Here is a 17,700-nt window from a genome sequence, read left to right on the forward strand (position 1 = left end):
TGAATGGTTTTTATTTTAATTTATTCTGAGTTTTATTTAATTCCACGGTGCTTTATTTATCTAACACGGGGCAATTAGAGTACATACCTTACTAAATACTTCACTCACCTAATTTTCTGTGGAAATGTTGCAAAACTTGAAACTAATAATATTTCAGGTCTATTTTTTTTTTTTTTTTTTTTTTCAAAGTCACAGTCACGTTTCAGAATAGTTAAAGCATATGAGACCAACATAGGAATCACGCTTTTGTTTTCAATTCACTGTGTCTGTCTGTCTGTCTGATCTCTCTCTCTCTCGCTCTCTCATTGGGTAAAAAGTGTTTACACACTGATTGGACGTTTGATGAGCCTGTCAGTGTGGGAGCTGGCCGGTCAGAGCGGGGATCTGTGTCCGTGCGATAGTCGACAGATTAAGACAAATGGAGGACATTCCGCTTCCTCAGGGCAACACTCGTAGAGCTCCTTGTGTGGTGTACACACACACACACACACACACACACACACACACACACACACACACACACACACACACACACACACACAGAACAATGTGATCACACTCTCTGCAAGGTCTCTGGCAGGTGATGCAGAGTCACACGGAGGCCAGAGCCAGAGTTTGGTATTGTGCCGTTTGAAAGGCCGGCCCTCCTGACGGCTGCAGTAATGGCCAATTTAGAGATGGATGACACACGAGAAGGAGCCCAAGTGTGACGTTTATATACGTGTGTGTGTGTGTGTGTGCGTGCGTGCGCTGGCATGACGATCCTCTGCGCCCCACATTCGCTTCCTATTGCTGCGGAGGGATGCGGTTGCCGTGGCAGCGCCGCGTCGACAGAACCTTTTGTCTCGTCGGCCGCCTCAGACAGCCTAGCGTTCTTTCGAGCCGCGTTCACCTTTATCCAACTTCCTCCTTTGTCCCCGCGCAGTTGTTACGTCAGCGGGTTGCGCCCGATTATGCAGTCAGGAACATTTCGGTCGTCGTTGGGGTTATTTTATTTTATTTATTTTTATTTTTTACTTGGACAGTAACGGGAGCTGCAACAAGCAGGTAGATGACAGGGACGTAAGGAAGTGTGTTTCGGTGTGGCCGGCCCCATTTGTGCAGCCAAACTCTACGACCGTGCTTGAGGTTTTGAAACCGTTGCCTCGGCTTATATATGAAGGGTGTTTTTTTTGGGGGGGGTTTTGTTTTTTTTAGGAGAATGTATTTCAAGCCCCCCTCCCCTTCTCTCATCAGCTGTTTAAGTGGTGTTATTGAGGCCTCTCAGACCCAGTACTTTAGAGGGGCGCGGCAGCCGCCACGTGTCTCCACATCAGGGCTTTTGTCTGAAATTGGAGTTTGTCAGAGCTCTTGACTGCACATGCCAATTTCAAGGGCATTAGCTCCCGGCTTTTTCCATTCAAACTGATGCTTCCTTGTGACTAACAATGCGCGTCGATAGAAGTGTTGTTTTGTTTTGTAAGTGTTAGCCATTGTGTAGATATGTAATTTGTTTCATACTCGGCAGCACAGGGCTTTTCCATCCAACGTAGACAGTGAGACTTGTTAGGAATAAAACCCAAGCTTTGTTTGTCTTTGTGTTTAACATAACTTGTAAATTATTGTTAAAAAAAAAAAAAGTATATCCTTTGGATAAAATGCACTCCTGTTTCTTTAACGCAAACTGAATTTATTTCAGCAGTTTTACAGATAAGTGAAATTGTTTGTTGTGTAGCAGAGTCTATGCAGGTTATCACAATTCTGAAAATTATAGGAAATCAATAAATTTAGTAAACATCAAGGCCTTAAATTGTATTAATTTGTAATACATTTTTTAGGGGTGTTCAATTGTTTGCTATTAATTATGAAAAAATTTATGATTATAGATTTGTAAGGAGAAAAAAAAAAAAAAAACATGGACATTGACCAATGAAGATGAAAAAGAACCGATGTCCGCCAATTTGGTCTGAAATGAGTTGAAAGTGTTTTTGAATTCACTGATACCTGCAGATGCCCTGTGTAGGCCGCTGTCAGTCCTTCATCTGTGTAGAAAGGTTCTGTATGGGTCAGGATGGAGGTAACCACATGTAAGTAGTCACATTTACTCATCTGTCTAAAGACATGAATTAACAGCTGATACAGAGATGCAAAATGGAGAGTTTTATATCTGAAAAACAAATGGTTTACTAACCAATGTAAGAAAAAAAAAGAAAAGAATAATGGATTAAAATGTCATGTAGAGTAATAAATTGTAACATTATTTTAAATAAAGTTATATATTGAGGAAAAATGGAATGCTCATTTTGAATGTCGCTTCGAAAGCGTTCAGCGGAAATCGGATTTCATCAAATGCAATTACTTCGGTTGTTTTTTTCAGAAGCTTGTTAGCGGCTGTCATATTGATAAAGCACTGAGCTGCTGCTTATCAATGTATGGATCCGCCTCCACTCTCCAGGGACAAGGTCCCGGTGGCAGCATGGTCCTCTACCAAAGCACCGCAGTTAAAAACCAAAATGTAGTCGGCAATACCAATCACAGGGAGGGTTTGAACTTTAAAGAATTGAACACACTCAAATATATGATGAATCATGGTGGAAAATCTTGATCTGATTAGAAATATCATTTTGGTTAAAGTGGTAATCCGTGAGATTATTTCGTTTGAAATCTGTTTTTGATTTATTTGGGTTTTTTCTTTTTTTTTTTTTTGCAGGTACTGTAAGAAACAGCTTTTCAATGTATTTGTGTTCATGACTGTGCTCCTCTACTGTATATGCTGTTTCCTTTGTTGGTGTCATGGTCTCGTTGGGGTCAGTAAACTGTCAATATGGATGAACATTCACAAAAAAAGGACAGCGAGCGAGGGATAACTTCAGACATTTTGTATGGAATTCTGGGATGCAGCTACAGATGAGGAGAGGCCAGATGTACCTTATGCATGTCTGATAGGCAGTTATTAACAGTTGTCTTTGGCCGTAAAAGGGCAATAATATGTTGAATCGAAGTGCTTAAACTAGGTTAAGTTACATTTTCAGTCATTTGGGAAAGTTATCACTCGAAGTACAGTGAAGGATTGAGGAAAGTCAGACGTGAGTTGGAAAAGTAAGCCTTTCCTGTGTGGCACAGGAAGGCAACAAGCCTCCCTCAAATCTGCTGCAGGGAAAGATCAAGGCGTGTCCCAGTTCTACCTTCCCTGAGTGATGGATGGCAAAATGAAAGGCGGCGGGGACCGAACGCCGCCGCGTTGCCATATGTGTTTGTGCTGCTGGCGGGCGAGCGCAGCAGGAGCAGCGGTCGTGGCGACAAACGAATATCTGACATGTCTGACATGTCTGCCCCCCCCCCCCCGGCCCCCCCAAAAAGAGCCGTGTCACTACTGAGGGCTGCCGTTGGATTTTCCTGAAGTTGCGAACTGGGAACGGGTACGAACTGAACGTGCTCGAGACCCCATAAGCAGGTGAACGCTCCGTGAGTCACTGCTTCACTTTCTTTATTCTGAAATCCAATAACAGCCCGTCGGTAATCACAGTCAATAACTGTAATCACCATTGGTTATTCTGTTTTGGGTTTCTTTTTGTTTATTCAGGTAGCCTCCTTATGGACCCTTCCCTGCTGGGTTATAGAAAAGGGAATTTAAATTGTTCTACTCCAGGCTCCATAGCTGTGGGAGCTCAGGTATCTAAGTGGATGTCTGAGGTACATAATGGCCCGAATGCCATTTTGATAGTCGCCAAAAGAAAATATCTTGACAATGGCAGTTGTTTTGCACCATCAGCTTCCACGACCGTCCAGAAGCTTTCTTCCAAAGTGGCTGTGAAGAGGCGGGTTTAGGGTTTTTTTTCAGTGCATGCTTGGGACTGACAGGGTGGGGGATTGGGGTGAGGGGGGGCTGGCATACAATACAAGGACCAATTTACACGGGTAGTGTTGCACAGGGCAACCACCGGAGGTTTGCTGAGCCTCCATTGTCCACACGGACCGGTGATGCGAGTTTACAGCGGCCCTGAATGCAGAGCAGCAACCCGGAAGGAGCCGAGGTTGTGAACCTGGGAGGCGCCGGGCGTCTCCACGCAGCCGATGCAACCCAGCCCACGGAAGGTTTTGTGAGTTGGCTCCTGGCACCACTTTTCACCGTCCGGACTCAAACCCGGACACTTTGCACCATCCAGACTGCACCTCTTCAATATTGACCATTTTGCCATATTCAAATCATCAGTTAAGTCGGTGGAAATTTAAATGTATTGATATTTAATTCATATTTATGTAATAGATTTAGTTGAGAGATTCAAGCGACCACTCCCTGCCCTAACCATTCTGGGCCACAGGCCAATTTTAATCAACGCACTTGTTTTTTTTTTTTTTCACAGAACCGCCACCATCTCCCTCTTTGGTTAACTTACCATGTTGTGGTCTTAAACAACTTAGTCACTACTCCAAGAGGGAAAGAATTACCACGGGTGAGACTAATAATCATAGAAACAAACATGTACATGGAAAATGCAAACATAGAAACGTCAGACATGTATCAACAGAAGAGTTAATAAAGTCCAGGTAAACTGGAAATCTGCACATGGCCTCTTCCTGGCATGTTATGGCAGTAAATGAGGGGGAAAGAGTGATGTTACCAGGAGGAGTATGAGTGTGAGCGCTACAGTGAGTGGCAAGTAGAAAAGATAGAGAAGAGACGGAGCGGCCTTTTAGAAAGAGTGTGTATGAAACGAAAAACATGAACAGAAACGCTTCCACACCATCACACTGGCAGCGCTCCAGTGTGCCCCTCCATCAGTCTGTACATTAGTCTGTCTACGGGCTTATCCCAATTAATTCTGGTGTATGAGTTCAGAATTATATCGTAGCGCCTCCAAGCAGCGAAAAAGGCCCCGCAGCCATCCCTGAGTCCTGCAGCCGTACAGACACCCCACGGATGCAGGAAAGCCCCAAGCATGCCGCACTGCAGCCTCAAAACAGACCCCAGAGAAGCTGGAAGCCCGCGGAACAACCCCCACACCCAGACCGCGGGAGCATAACCCAGTCCCAGGGAGTGCGAGGAGACCCTGAGGCCCGCACACAGCCAGACATGTGAGCCCCTGGCACCCGCGCACACAACGGGAGCAAAGGGCTCGCCAACCCAGAAACCCCAGCTCTCAATGTGTGCTGTTGGTAATGGCATTTAAAATTGCAGGGCGTGGAGGTGCGGGTCTTCCAAGCAAGTCGAACCCGAACCACTCACATCCCTCCTGCCCCGCAGACCATGATCTGGTGGAGGGTTGTTCAAAGTAAGATATATGCGCGAGTGTATGTGTTCTCAGCTAATATGAGTGGTATGACGTATGTATGTTATATACGTATGGTATGTGCCAACCTGCCCTCCATTCAGGACTTGTATGTGTCCAGAGTAAGGAAACGGGCAGGAAACATCACTGCAGGCCCATCACACCCTGGATGCAACCTGTTCCAACTCCTCCTCTCTGGTAGGCGCTACACTACACTGCATGCTAAAACAAGCAGACACAAGAACAGCTTCTTCCCACAGGCTGTCGCTGTGATGAACACTTCAACCAGGCACAGTGTCAGAGACAATCCCTGTGCAAAAAACCTGGAACACGGAACACTGACTGTACATGGGAGGCTAAACAGTTTTTTAACATATTGTCAACATAAACCAAAACACGGTGTGTATATACAGGTACTCCTCACTTACCGACCGGGTTCCGTTTCTACGATCAGGTCGTTAATCAAATTGGTCGATAAACAAGGACCTGTGTTATTTCACACTTAGGTAATTGCGAACGCTAGTGTAGTGAATACTGACAGACTGCAGAAACAAGACTGAGAAGGGTGATGAGATGTATACAGTGTATATAGCATATATAGTCGTCACACTTTATTTATAAAGTGCATTTCATACTAGGTCTACACAATGCGCTTTACAAAAATACAATTCAAGAAAGAACATTGTTGTCAGTTGGTCATTTCAAAAAAATGCGCCTGATACAACAGCAACAACAAAAGCAGCATCAACAACAAACGCAACTATAACCACTGTTGCAACAACAGCAGCAGAAAGAACAGAAAACAATTGCAGCGGCAACACCAGCAGCAACAACAAAAACAACAGCAAAAACAACTACAACAGCAGCAACAACAGAAACAACAGCAGCAGCAATAACAGAAACAGCAGAAACAACAGAAACAAACAGCAGCAACAACAGAAACAAACAGCAGCAAAAACAGAAACAACAAAAGAAACAGAAACAACAAAAGGAACAGAAACAACAAACACTACTACAGCAGCAGCAATAACCAAAACAGCAGAAAATACTCCAGCAGTAACAACTGAAACAACATCAAAAACAACAGCAGCAGCAATAATGGAAGCAACAACAGAAAAAAACAACAGAAACATCAGCCGCAGAAACTGCAGCTACGGCAACCGCAGCATAAACAGAAACAACGACAGAAACAGCTGCAACAACAGAAACAGCAGCAGAAAATGTCTGTGCAATCATAACTGTCAGTGCGGAAGGAAAACAGATCTCACAGCATACAGAGCACACACACACGTCTCACAACATAGAAAACACACACACACACACACACACAAATAACAACAAAAGCAATTACAACAAAAACAACAGCAGCAACAACAGCGGCAGCAACAGAAACAACAACAACAAAAAGCTGTTACCAGCAGCTGTTACGAGCAACAGAACAGCAGCAGCAACTAGTGCTAGCCGAGTGCTTGCCAAGCCATAGTCCACGTTCCAAAATCCCCAAAAATAGTTCAGGCGAGGCTCAAAACCAGGAAATTGTAAGGATATCACAGTGCAAACTATCTGAAAACCCTAATCCAAAATCAGGTAAAGTTGGGAAATGATTCAACGAAGTAACACACACACAAAAACGTAACGAGAACCGGAAGGGGTAGCTCTCACTGGAACCGGAAATTTCAACAGTGTGCACCATCTCATCTCAATCCAGTGATGGTGCTTTAATTAGCATCCATAAGTTATGGGTCAAGTTTTCATTCTTATGATCCTCTCACTGTAATCTCACAACAGAAACAGCAACAGCAGCAACAACAGAAACAGCAGCACTAACCCTAATCTCACAACATAGAAATACACACACACAAAAGCAATGGCAGCAGCAGCAGCAATAGCAGCAGCAGCAACAGCAGCAGCAACAACAGAACAAAAACAGCAGCAACAACAGCAACAAAAGAAACAGTAGCAGAAAATGTCTGCGCAATCATAAGAACAGTCGGTGCTGAATAAACAGATCTCACAGCATGCAGCGCGCACACAAAAATTTAGATCGCCGCCTATGATTACACCCATATTTTTGGCTTCATTCTTGCTTTCTAGGGACAGAGAACTGAGATGAGCATTTTTCTGTCTTTGAGCCCTTGCACCAAAGATGAGTATTTCTGTTTTATCTTTGTTCAATTGTGAAAAGTTCTGTGACATCCATACATTAATATCATTATAACACTGAGTGAGGGAGTGTATGTGGAGTAAGTCATCAGGAGATGGGGATATGTACAATTGTGAATCATCTGCATAATTATGGTACTTTATTTTGTGTTTCTTTACAATATGTGCAAGTGGAAGCATATTCAGTAGAGTTTAAACAATAATGGGCCCTAAATCGAACCTTGGGGCACTCCACATATAATATCCACTTTGTTCGACACAAAATCTCCAATGGACACAAAGGACTGCCTGTCCTGTAGGTAGGTTTTGAACCAGTTTAGAACTGGGCCAGATAGGCCGCCCCATTCTGTGTCAAAGGCAGCACTTAGATCCAGGAGCAGAACAACACAGAACAACAGAGCTCAATTTAGTGCTGCAAGGAAAAGACAAAACCGTGGTCAACATGATCAGTTCAGTTAATGCTTTCAAATGAAAAACGCAACTTCTGTCCTCAAAGCTGCAGCGCCATGATTTGGGGAACTTTCAAAACCTCGCATCAGAGCTGGAGACCCAAGGGAAGGCGTCTGTGCAACTTGTCAGTGCGCGCGACACAGAGCAGATTGAAACGTGTCTGTCAGACTTTGACAAACAGTTTCAAGACTTTGCTCTACTCTAGCTAATCGCTACCTTTATGTGCTGCCCATTTAACTGTTTCACCTGAACTCGCCTGCACTGCAGGATGAGATGTTAACACTGCAGGCTGACATTCAGTCCTGGGCTCATGGACAGTTTTGGAACTAAGTCACAGAGGAAAAGTACCCAAACATGAGGAAATGTGCTACCTCCTTGACTGCATTATTCGGCTCTACTTATTTATACGAGTCAGCCTTTTCCCACATGAAGATTATTAAGTCCAAATACCGTTCCACTGTGACTGATGATCATTTGGAAGCCTGCTTGAGGCTGGCTACCAGCAGCTACTGTCTGCACTATGCAACCCTGGCCGACTCCATTCAGTGCAAGTCATCAGAGTAAGGTAGTGACCATAAATATATTTTATTGTATTGGGCTGAAAGGGTTTATGCAGTGATTCAAGGTATGCCAACATATATTGTGTATATATAAAGTATACTCAGTATATATATAAATAAAAATTTTGACCTGGTCATTTTAAAAGTAGTTTGTAAGCCACAAGGTGTAGGCACCCCGGTGTATATAGTTTACATTGTGTATATATAGTGTATATAGTATACATAGTATACATAGTGTATATAGAATATGTGTAGTGTATATAGTATATAGTATATAAAGGGTGATTTGATGAGATGCTTGGTATTGTACGCGCACAATATAGACTGGTTAGTTTAAGTCCAAACGGTCGTTAAACAGGTAGGTTGTCAAGTGAGGAGTACCTGTATAGTATATATTGTGTATATAGAGTCAAATTCCCGGTATGTATGTGAACATACTTGGCGAATAAAGCTGATTCTGATGATGTGCTTTTTTTGCTTTGTTAAAATAGGAAAAGGAGTAAAATAAATTCATCCAAAATAATAAAAACACAGTTTTTGTTTTTTTATTTGGAGAAACAGGAAAAGGCCACATTCAGTGGAGCGTAAGGGAGAGTGAACATTCCACATTTACTACAGCAGTGCTGTAGTAAATGTGGAATGAAGTAAATTACTACAGCACTGGTGTAGTAAATGCCCCCCACCGCCCCCCTGCACCGTCGCTTAGGGCCACTTACTGTAAAGACACAGGCTGACTCTGCAATGGCCAAAGTCAGTTTACAAGCCACTCACCTATATGTGGTGTGTTTATTCACTGTTTTTTACAGTGAATGTGCCCCCAGGAGAGATTTTTAATGGGTGGCCAGATGGGACCAGTGACAATCGGTTTATGGTATAGTTGGAATTAAGGGTGTTGAATATCACTTGATCAATCGATGGCTTTGTCTTTTAATTGGCAAGTTACAAGGATGTTCCAGTTCAGACATGGCAATTAGGATACTAAACCAACACACATAGGACCTTTTTAGAGGATTATCATAAACACTTGTGTAGTTGCTCCCAGAAGGAAAATTCTGTTCCCAACAACCTTAAATACATTATTGCCGGCGTGGCTTTGTTTTGGTTCCTTCACTATGTGAAGGAGTCGTGGCCTAATTTGGTCAGTTGACTCAATTTGGCTTTGGTCAGCGCTCCGGTAGTTCCACAAAGACTGGCATTTATATCCAAGGTTTCTTTGAAAGATTTTTTTTGTAATGCTTGGTGAGTGGGGTGACCACAGGCACCGTGAGCTAGGGAGCCTCGTATATTTGTGTGGATTTTTTATCTTTTTATTGTTATTTCTCACATCCCATTAGTGTCCCACTAATTAGAATGAGGGGAAAAAAGGCCCATTACACAACGTGCAGATTGGACACAGACATGGTGGGCAGAGGACAGGAGACACGCACTTGCAGAGTCAGGACTTTAGTGGCGAAAAGTTTGGCTCTTTACATGAATGGAATTCTCACAAGCTGCGGGGCTTGCGACTCTCAGATCTTTTATTTTAGTCCATGCCTACAACACTGCAGACCAAATGTCCGTATGTCGTCTGATTTCATTACATCAGACAAATAAACCAGGTGAATAAGCAAAAGTAATAATGAACTTGTTACACGGCACTACAAGGATTATCATCAGTACAAGACCTAGTATGATAAATTACATTATTATACAATTCAATGTGTGGGGTTGTTTGAAAATCGAATATTAAAACATTTTGTCATTGATATTGTATAAAATTACTCATAATTGCTGTGATAAAATATATTAAAAATCTGATCCTAAAACAGACATATCGCAAAGAGTTGACCTGCCTCAAGCGAAAGAATTTCAGGATCGGGGTTCCAATCTGAGTGCGTATTTTGAAAGGCGAAAGCCCGTGGGCGAGTTGAAAAGCGCCCCGAGAGCAGGGCTGGGTGTGAAGACAAACCAGTGGTGTGATGGCGTGGTGATCGTGTACCAAGATGTCCCTGGACGTGTGGCGAGCGGCAGGTTTGACTCCCTCTCCGCGCCAGTAGTCGGAACGCGACAAGTCCCGCTGCGGTGGGTCTGGGGCAGGGGTCTATGCACCCCTCCGGGAACGGTGCTGGGCGGGTTTTCCAAGAGAAAGCTGTGTGCAGCCACCTTTTTGGAGCCGCTCATCCAAGGACTGATCTTTTTGAGCCAATGCGTCTTACTGAGCTTGGTTGTCTCCTCCGATAATTTGCTCTAGGCTTCAGGACTTGGATGGAAAAATCTGGACTTGAACCTGTGAGGGCAGCGTCCGAAACGTCCTGCCACCGGTTACCCTTCACAGCCCGTCGAGGCCTCGGGGCCGGACTTTAAAATGTCACCAGGCATCGATTCAAGGAACAGGACGTGGATGGAAAAATTCACAACTTTCAACCTTTGAAGTGAGTATCTGAAAAATCACACCGCCAGGCCTCATGTCTGGGCGCCTTTAAACGCGCCCTCGAGGTTTCAAATGTCTCCCTGCAGTCTCACCGAACAACGTTGTCTCCTCCAGTTGTCTGATTTCCACGGAACAACGGCCGCGACTTGTGAGGAAGAACTTGAACCTGTGACAGCAGCACTGAAAGGCAGCATCTGAACCCATCACACCACAGAGTTCTGCAGCGTTCCAGCTTCTCGCCGATGATGGATTTTCGCCCGTAGCCCTAAAATGCTCCGTGCGCACCACTGCCAAGTTATGTTATGTCAGAGTATTGGTACTTTCACTTCAGTTAAATGTGTACGTACTTTTCACACCACTGATAAACAGACGGACAGAGGAATTTGCCCATTACCTGTCTATATCATATGGTGTATATACCAAATCAGGTATAAAATGGAAAATGTCCGTGAAATATGTACAATCACATAAATAAAAATAGATAAACAAGAAGGAAAAAAAAATACAAAAAAAACAAACTTCAGGGTTTGCTGATTGTCCTCAATAAGTCCTCACAATTTACATATTATGGAGTTGAAAGGATATAATCTGTGTACAATCTTGAACAAAAAAGTATCATTTCATCTGGAATTATTCATTCATGAGGTAACAGGAAAAAGTTTTCCAATGGTTTCTATTAAAATAAATCAATTTGTATTAACATGTAGGAGTACTACCAGGATCAATACAGTTTCTAATAAAAGAGTTTGAACACTTTCTGTCTTGGTTCAGGGGAGTCGCTGCAGATAGAGTTGAAAACAAAAAAAGCAAATGACTCTCTTTAATGTAGTATTTCAAATAGTTTTGAATGTATTTATAATGTTATTCTTGTCCCATTGTCTTCTTCTGAGTTAGAATTATTTTATGAATAAATATTATTATTATTATTATTATTTTATTTTGGCAGTTTCTCCTATCAGTGGCCTTTCAGGGAGCTCCTGCACAGAGACACAGAGGTTGTAAACACCAGTTTATTGTAGAGAGTTCACCAGTTGGAATTAGCAGGGAGCAGATGTCAGACATGTGTCATGACAGGGCTCCTATCCTGAGTGTGTAAGACCAACAAACGAGCAACACGTATGCAGCCACTCTGATCCCGATCACCTAGATCCATGTCAGTGTGGCTGCTCAAAGCATGGCAAGCCCACACCACAATTATTATTGTAAGTCCCTTTGGCCTGTTAAATTACATAATGTAATGTAATGTCCCGCTTGAGGCCTCTAAATCATTAAGATTGCCTCTGGGGGAGCGGATGCGTTTTCCTTTCAATGGGAGGGAGTACTACTGTTTACTGGGTCTTTTTTTTGCTTTGGAGCCGCTACATAAAAATCCCCCCAATGTAATTATCCATCCACTGTCTCATACAGTGAAATATAAATGCTCAGGCAGCATGTCACCGGTCATAAACATTTCACAAGCACCCAGAAATGGTGAGAGCGCAAGAAACAAAACATGTGATAATGAATTCATGGCGCCGTGTAGGAAAAGCTGAATATCTGTTAAATCTTAATGAGTGCACTTTGGAATTCAATTGTGATAATGCTGAGCAATAAGATGGACGTTTAATGGATCCAACTTTAACATACTAAGTATAACTATACTACTATAACTATAACATTACAGATTGAACTAATCCTCGATAGCAAAACTATATGTGTGTCTACTACAGTATACATTACATAAATGTATTTATGTACATTACTATCATTCATATTGTGGGTAATTATGAAATACAGTTTCATTGATCAGTCAGAGCCAAAATTAAAACATTTCTAGAGACACTGGGTGTAACTACGCAACCAGTTAGAAACCGGCACTGAAACGGTTAATCTGGCGCACACACAGCGGGGAGTCTGAAACTAGATACTCGAGGGATGGGAAATAGCGAAGGAGGGACCGCCCGCAAAGGGGGGTGTGTCGCTTGTCGACCTATAAGGTTTTTAGGTTTTTAGTTTTATGAGCTTCTCAAACCGTCCAATAAAGTCTCCGTAGCTCAAAGTTCCAGTTTCATCGCATCATTCCGGATTTGGAAATTTTGACCACGACAATCCCACAGGTGGATAAGGTTGTAAATTGGTTGCATGCACACTTTGTGTAAAATGGCCTCTGTGCCTTGAATTAAGGCATGAGTAGAAATGCATACGCACATTTCACCTTGAGCATAAATTAGGTAATATTATGCAAAAATCAAACATGAATGGAGGAAAATCCAAAGCATACCGCAATGGTGTAGGGAGTTTTCCTCTTTAAAAAGCCCTTATAGTAGGTATTTTAAAGTGACGTTTATTTTAATACATACTGTACATGTTCGACGGACCCTAAAGTCCAGTTCCTTTTTTTTTTTCTTTTTTTTTTTCGGAAATTCACTATAATTGACTGACCTGGCTTCACGACAGCACCGACGCATTGAGTTTTTTTCCAGCGGACTTATAAGTACTTACGCATGGGAAGATAGTTCCAAACGTTGCATTCAACACAAACAACATCTCGCTTTTTATTTTTACTCGTCATCAAGACCCAATCCATTTAGCTTAAAAATACCACAAATAAATAAGAAATAAACACCTTTTGAGATGCTGGAAGGTGTATTTCCCTTGTGGGATTCCAGAAGTGCTGCTGGCACACTTGACTCCTTCATTCCATCATGAGGGAGTGGACCTGGAGTAGAGCTTTCCACAGCAGACGACCAAGAGGGTTTGGGATCCATCCCAAACTGTATTACCGTCGAGATAACCAATCGGTCCCGACTCAATTTGGAAACTGGGAAGCAGCAGCGCCGCAGCCCTTTGACTTATTGGGCTGGAAGGGTGTGTTACTCAGGCCCCGCGCCCTGTGTCCACTTAACCCCGTGACCGTGGCGGCCGCCTCTCGCTAAGCAGCAGCCGGTGTTCTGAGCGTAAGTGGCTTGGCAGGATTAATCAAGCCTGACGACGCAGCCCCAAGGTAGGTTTGCCTGGAGGAAACGGATATCTATCATGGTCTGGCACACCTCTAAACCCCCACCCCACCCCCACTCCATGTCTACCCCTCTCTCTCTCTCTCGCTCTCGCTCTCGCTCTCTCTCTCTCCCTCTGCTTCTCGTCAGCTGAATCGACCTCTGCTGTGGGCCCCTGGTAATTAAAAGGCATTGATCGTTTTCGCCCGCAGATCCTCAGGGATGTGACCACGTCCTCGTATGTGTGTGTGTGTTTGTTTTACTATACTTGTGAGGACCGGTCTCTAAACTGACTATTCTTTTGTTTAGAATTGCACCAGAAACATGGATCCTCACTAACCAGGCGTATTTACTCGCACCTCACTTTGATACACACACATTCTTGTACTGATACTGTGTGTGTGTGTGTGTGTGTGTGTGTGTGTGTGTGCGCGCGTGTGTGTGTGTGTGTGCGCGCGCGCCTGCATGTTTTTATCATATATTTGTGAGGACCAGTCTTCGAATTGACAGTTTTTAGGTTTTGAAGTGCACCAGAAACACGGGCTCTCACTTACAAGGTGTATTTACTTGGACCTCACTTTTAGAGGTGTGTGTTTGTGTGTGTGTGTGTGTGTGTGTGTGTGTGTATAAACTGGCTACGGCCACACGCTCAGTGTTAAATGGATGCTTTTGTCTCTTATAAACATTTATAAGCTAGTATTTCAATTTTATTTTCAGTGCTGTGTGAAATATAAGTCGCCGCTCTGTTTGTTCTTTTGTCTCTCTCTCTTTGTCGGCGTCATCAGTTGGTTCGTATCCAATCCACACACACACACACACCGGCGCCCTCTGAAGGCCTCTGCGCCTCCGGTTAGGGTGCAGTTAAATTACCCATCTGGTGAAATATCGGAGCCACGTGGGAGTGCTTCTGCTCGGCATCTGCGTATTAATTGAGAGTTGGGGGAATATAAACACAACAACGACTGATTGATTCTATGCATACACAGAGGCTCAAGAGGTTCACCACCATCACACACACACACACACACACACACACACACACACACTTCTCAGCCTCTCTTCTTTTATTCCATCTGGGTGAACACAGTAAATCTTAGAGTCTCTAGATTGCCAGTGCTGCACATTTCAGAGAGAGAGAGAGAGAGAGAGAGAGAGAGAGAGAGAGAGAGAGGACAGAGAGAGAGAGAGAGAGAGAGAGACAGAGACAGAGAGAGAGAGCACTACTACTATAAATACAATGTGTGGTGTTTCACTGGCTCTGAGACACAGAGGACCACGCACAGCGACCATCAGTACGACTTGATGGTCACAGACACACACACACAAAAATAAACACTCAAACACTCGCAGTTCAAGGCTGGCGAAGCCACCATTTTACAGTGAAGACGGATGGCTGCGAGACAAAATCCGTCCCTGAATTCTGTTTATTTGTGCGGGATGTATTTTCCAATGTGGTGTGATGTAGAGCGGTGGCCTTTCTGCGCGATGCCTATGACTGAGTTACGCCGCTCGGAGCTGCTTCCATCGCTCATAAATCCAATGAATTACCCAGGGTGCCCCCTCTCTCCACCATTAACCCCCCTCTCCTCCTCATCTCTGCAACCCTTCCTTCCCTCCTTCCTGAACGAGTGATCAATTAAGGCCCTGTCCAGATCACATTGAGCGTCAGCACTTTCGCTCTCTCTCTAGCTTGCTCTCGCTCCCTTCTTGCTCTGTCATTTTTCTCTTGTTTCTCATCCAAAAGGAAGATATGGAGCAGATGGTAGACAATATACTGTATATAAATATATATATATATATTGGGGTTTTTTTTTTCTTTTAAACCCTGATTATTTTTTTTATTTGGCCAAATCACGCATACTGGAATACCAATGTTATAAAAAAATAAATAAGAATAATAAAATAAAAATGAAACATGAGCATGTTTAAAAGTGTATGGGATTTTGAAAATGTGCTGTTCTGTTCTGGAGACAATGGTGGAACTTCATTTTCCAGGCAAATCACCGAATTTGTATATCTATTTACTTACTTCTTTTTTATTGAAGAATAATTGTTAATTTTTTCACTAAACTGATTGAATAAAGGTTTGTTAAAAACTCAAACTCTCGCCCTGTTGTCGGGTGTCAGGCCAGGCGGTGTCATCCAAGGCGAAGACATGGAGCAGACGAGGGAGAGAAATGCTGGGTACTGATGTGGGCGTGGCCCTGTGCGCGGATCAGACCTCCTGCGCAAAGTGCATTACAGGACATTCCATCACGCCGGAGGCTTCGCTTTGGGTAGTAAAGAGAGGGAAGAAAGACGATAAAAGAGAGGCAGGGAGATAAAACTACTCCTGTAGCTCTCCTTGTGCCCACTTTAAAGATTCTCAGCGGGAAATATTTATTGTCATTTGGGGGAGAAATATCCCAATTCATCATCCATCCATCCATCCATCCATCAATCCAGTGAGAGTATCTTGCAGCTCCTCCTGGGGGATCCCTCAACATTCCCAAACTGGGATATATAAAATCCTTCCATCGACATCATAGGTCTTCCCCGGGGGTCTCCTCCTCCCCCTCCGTCCACAATCTCATTCTCTCCCCCTGTGGAAAGCTCTGCCTACTGTGAGAACATCTCCCTCTTCAGCCGCCTCTCTCGCTCCAATGCCGGGGGCCTCATTACTGGAGTCGGCTGCCCCGAACAGACGGTCCATTTTACCGTCCCTTCTAAAGAGGACCCTAAAGGCAACTAAACCTCCCCACTTATCTTCAGTGGACCGCCCATCCTTTTCTAGGAGGGAACCATGGCATCGGGTCTAGTGGTGCTGTGTATGTGTGTGTGTGTGTGTGTGTGTGTGTGTGTGTGTGTGTGGGTGTGGGTGGTGGTGGGGGGGTTACCATAAGGTATCAGTAGCCTCATAATGACAATAATTCATCCACCAATATTTTACCTCTTGCGACCGTGGAGCCATCTTTTGAATCTTCCACGACCGCAAACCAGTGCATGCCTGAAGATGTGACGCAGAATAAAATTTGTGTAAATTTGGCGTGGTGTTTTATTTTGACAGTTGGAATTTGATCACACCCCTCTGACACATCTTATGGGAAGGGTGGGATCCAATTAAGGGCTGACCTCCTATCTCGGTAAGTCTTTAATATCTCAAGCCCCCCGTTCATTTCGTCCATTAGGGTTGCCAGAAGTCTATCGGTTAACTGTTATGGTGCAGGCATCCATTAGAACACAGATACCGGCGGTTGCTAATGCAATTTCCTCGTCACGACAATCACGTCTATGGATCCCACGGGTGCGGAGCCCGCGACGTCTGCTGATCGCTCCAGATTTGCGACTCGCTCGGAGAGATAAGGCCTTGGATAGTTAAAGTGGTCCATTAGGCGATAAGGGACTTCATCTTTTAAAAGCGTACAGGCCTCAAAGGCTATCAGAGGCCCCGTCGATCGCCCCCCCCCCCCCCCCCCCCCCCCCCCGTCAAGTCTCGTGAGATGGAGCGCTCCGTTTGCTTGCTCCGCTCCTTCTCAGCGCTCTCCATCCGGCGTCCGGCCCCGAGAGTCACCCGCCCCCCCCCCACCCTCGATGAGGCCGATCGCATTTCAGGTTTGTTCCGTCCGGGCTTTGGCTGCGAGCGGAGGACAAACTCACTTTCCCCGTCAGCCCTCCCTGCTCGCCGTTCAAAGTTTATTCCCATCCCTTATCGCTCCCCGATCGCTTGGAGTTATGCAGCCTGTCCTCTGCCTCCGTTTCGGCGATGCGGGGGGAGGGGGGGGGGGGGTGGTGAAGGGCTGTCTCTCCTCTGCCAGGAAATAAAACGTGTGTCTGTCTCATTTATCTGGCTCTGGCGGCCCACCTGCCTCCCTCCCCCGCTAATGCTCTCAATCTCGCTCTGACTGTGTGAGCCT

This window comes from Zeus faber (genome assembly GCF_960531495.2).
Source record: "Zeus faber genome assembly, chromosome: 1".
Classification (NCBI taxonomy): Eukaryota; Metazoa; Chordata; class Actinopteri; order Zeiformes; family Zeidae; genus Zeus; species Zeus faber.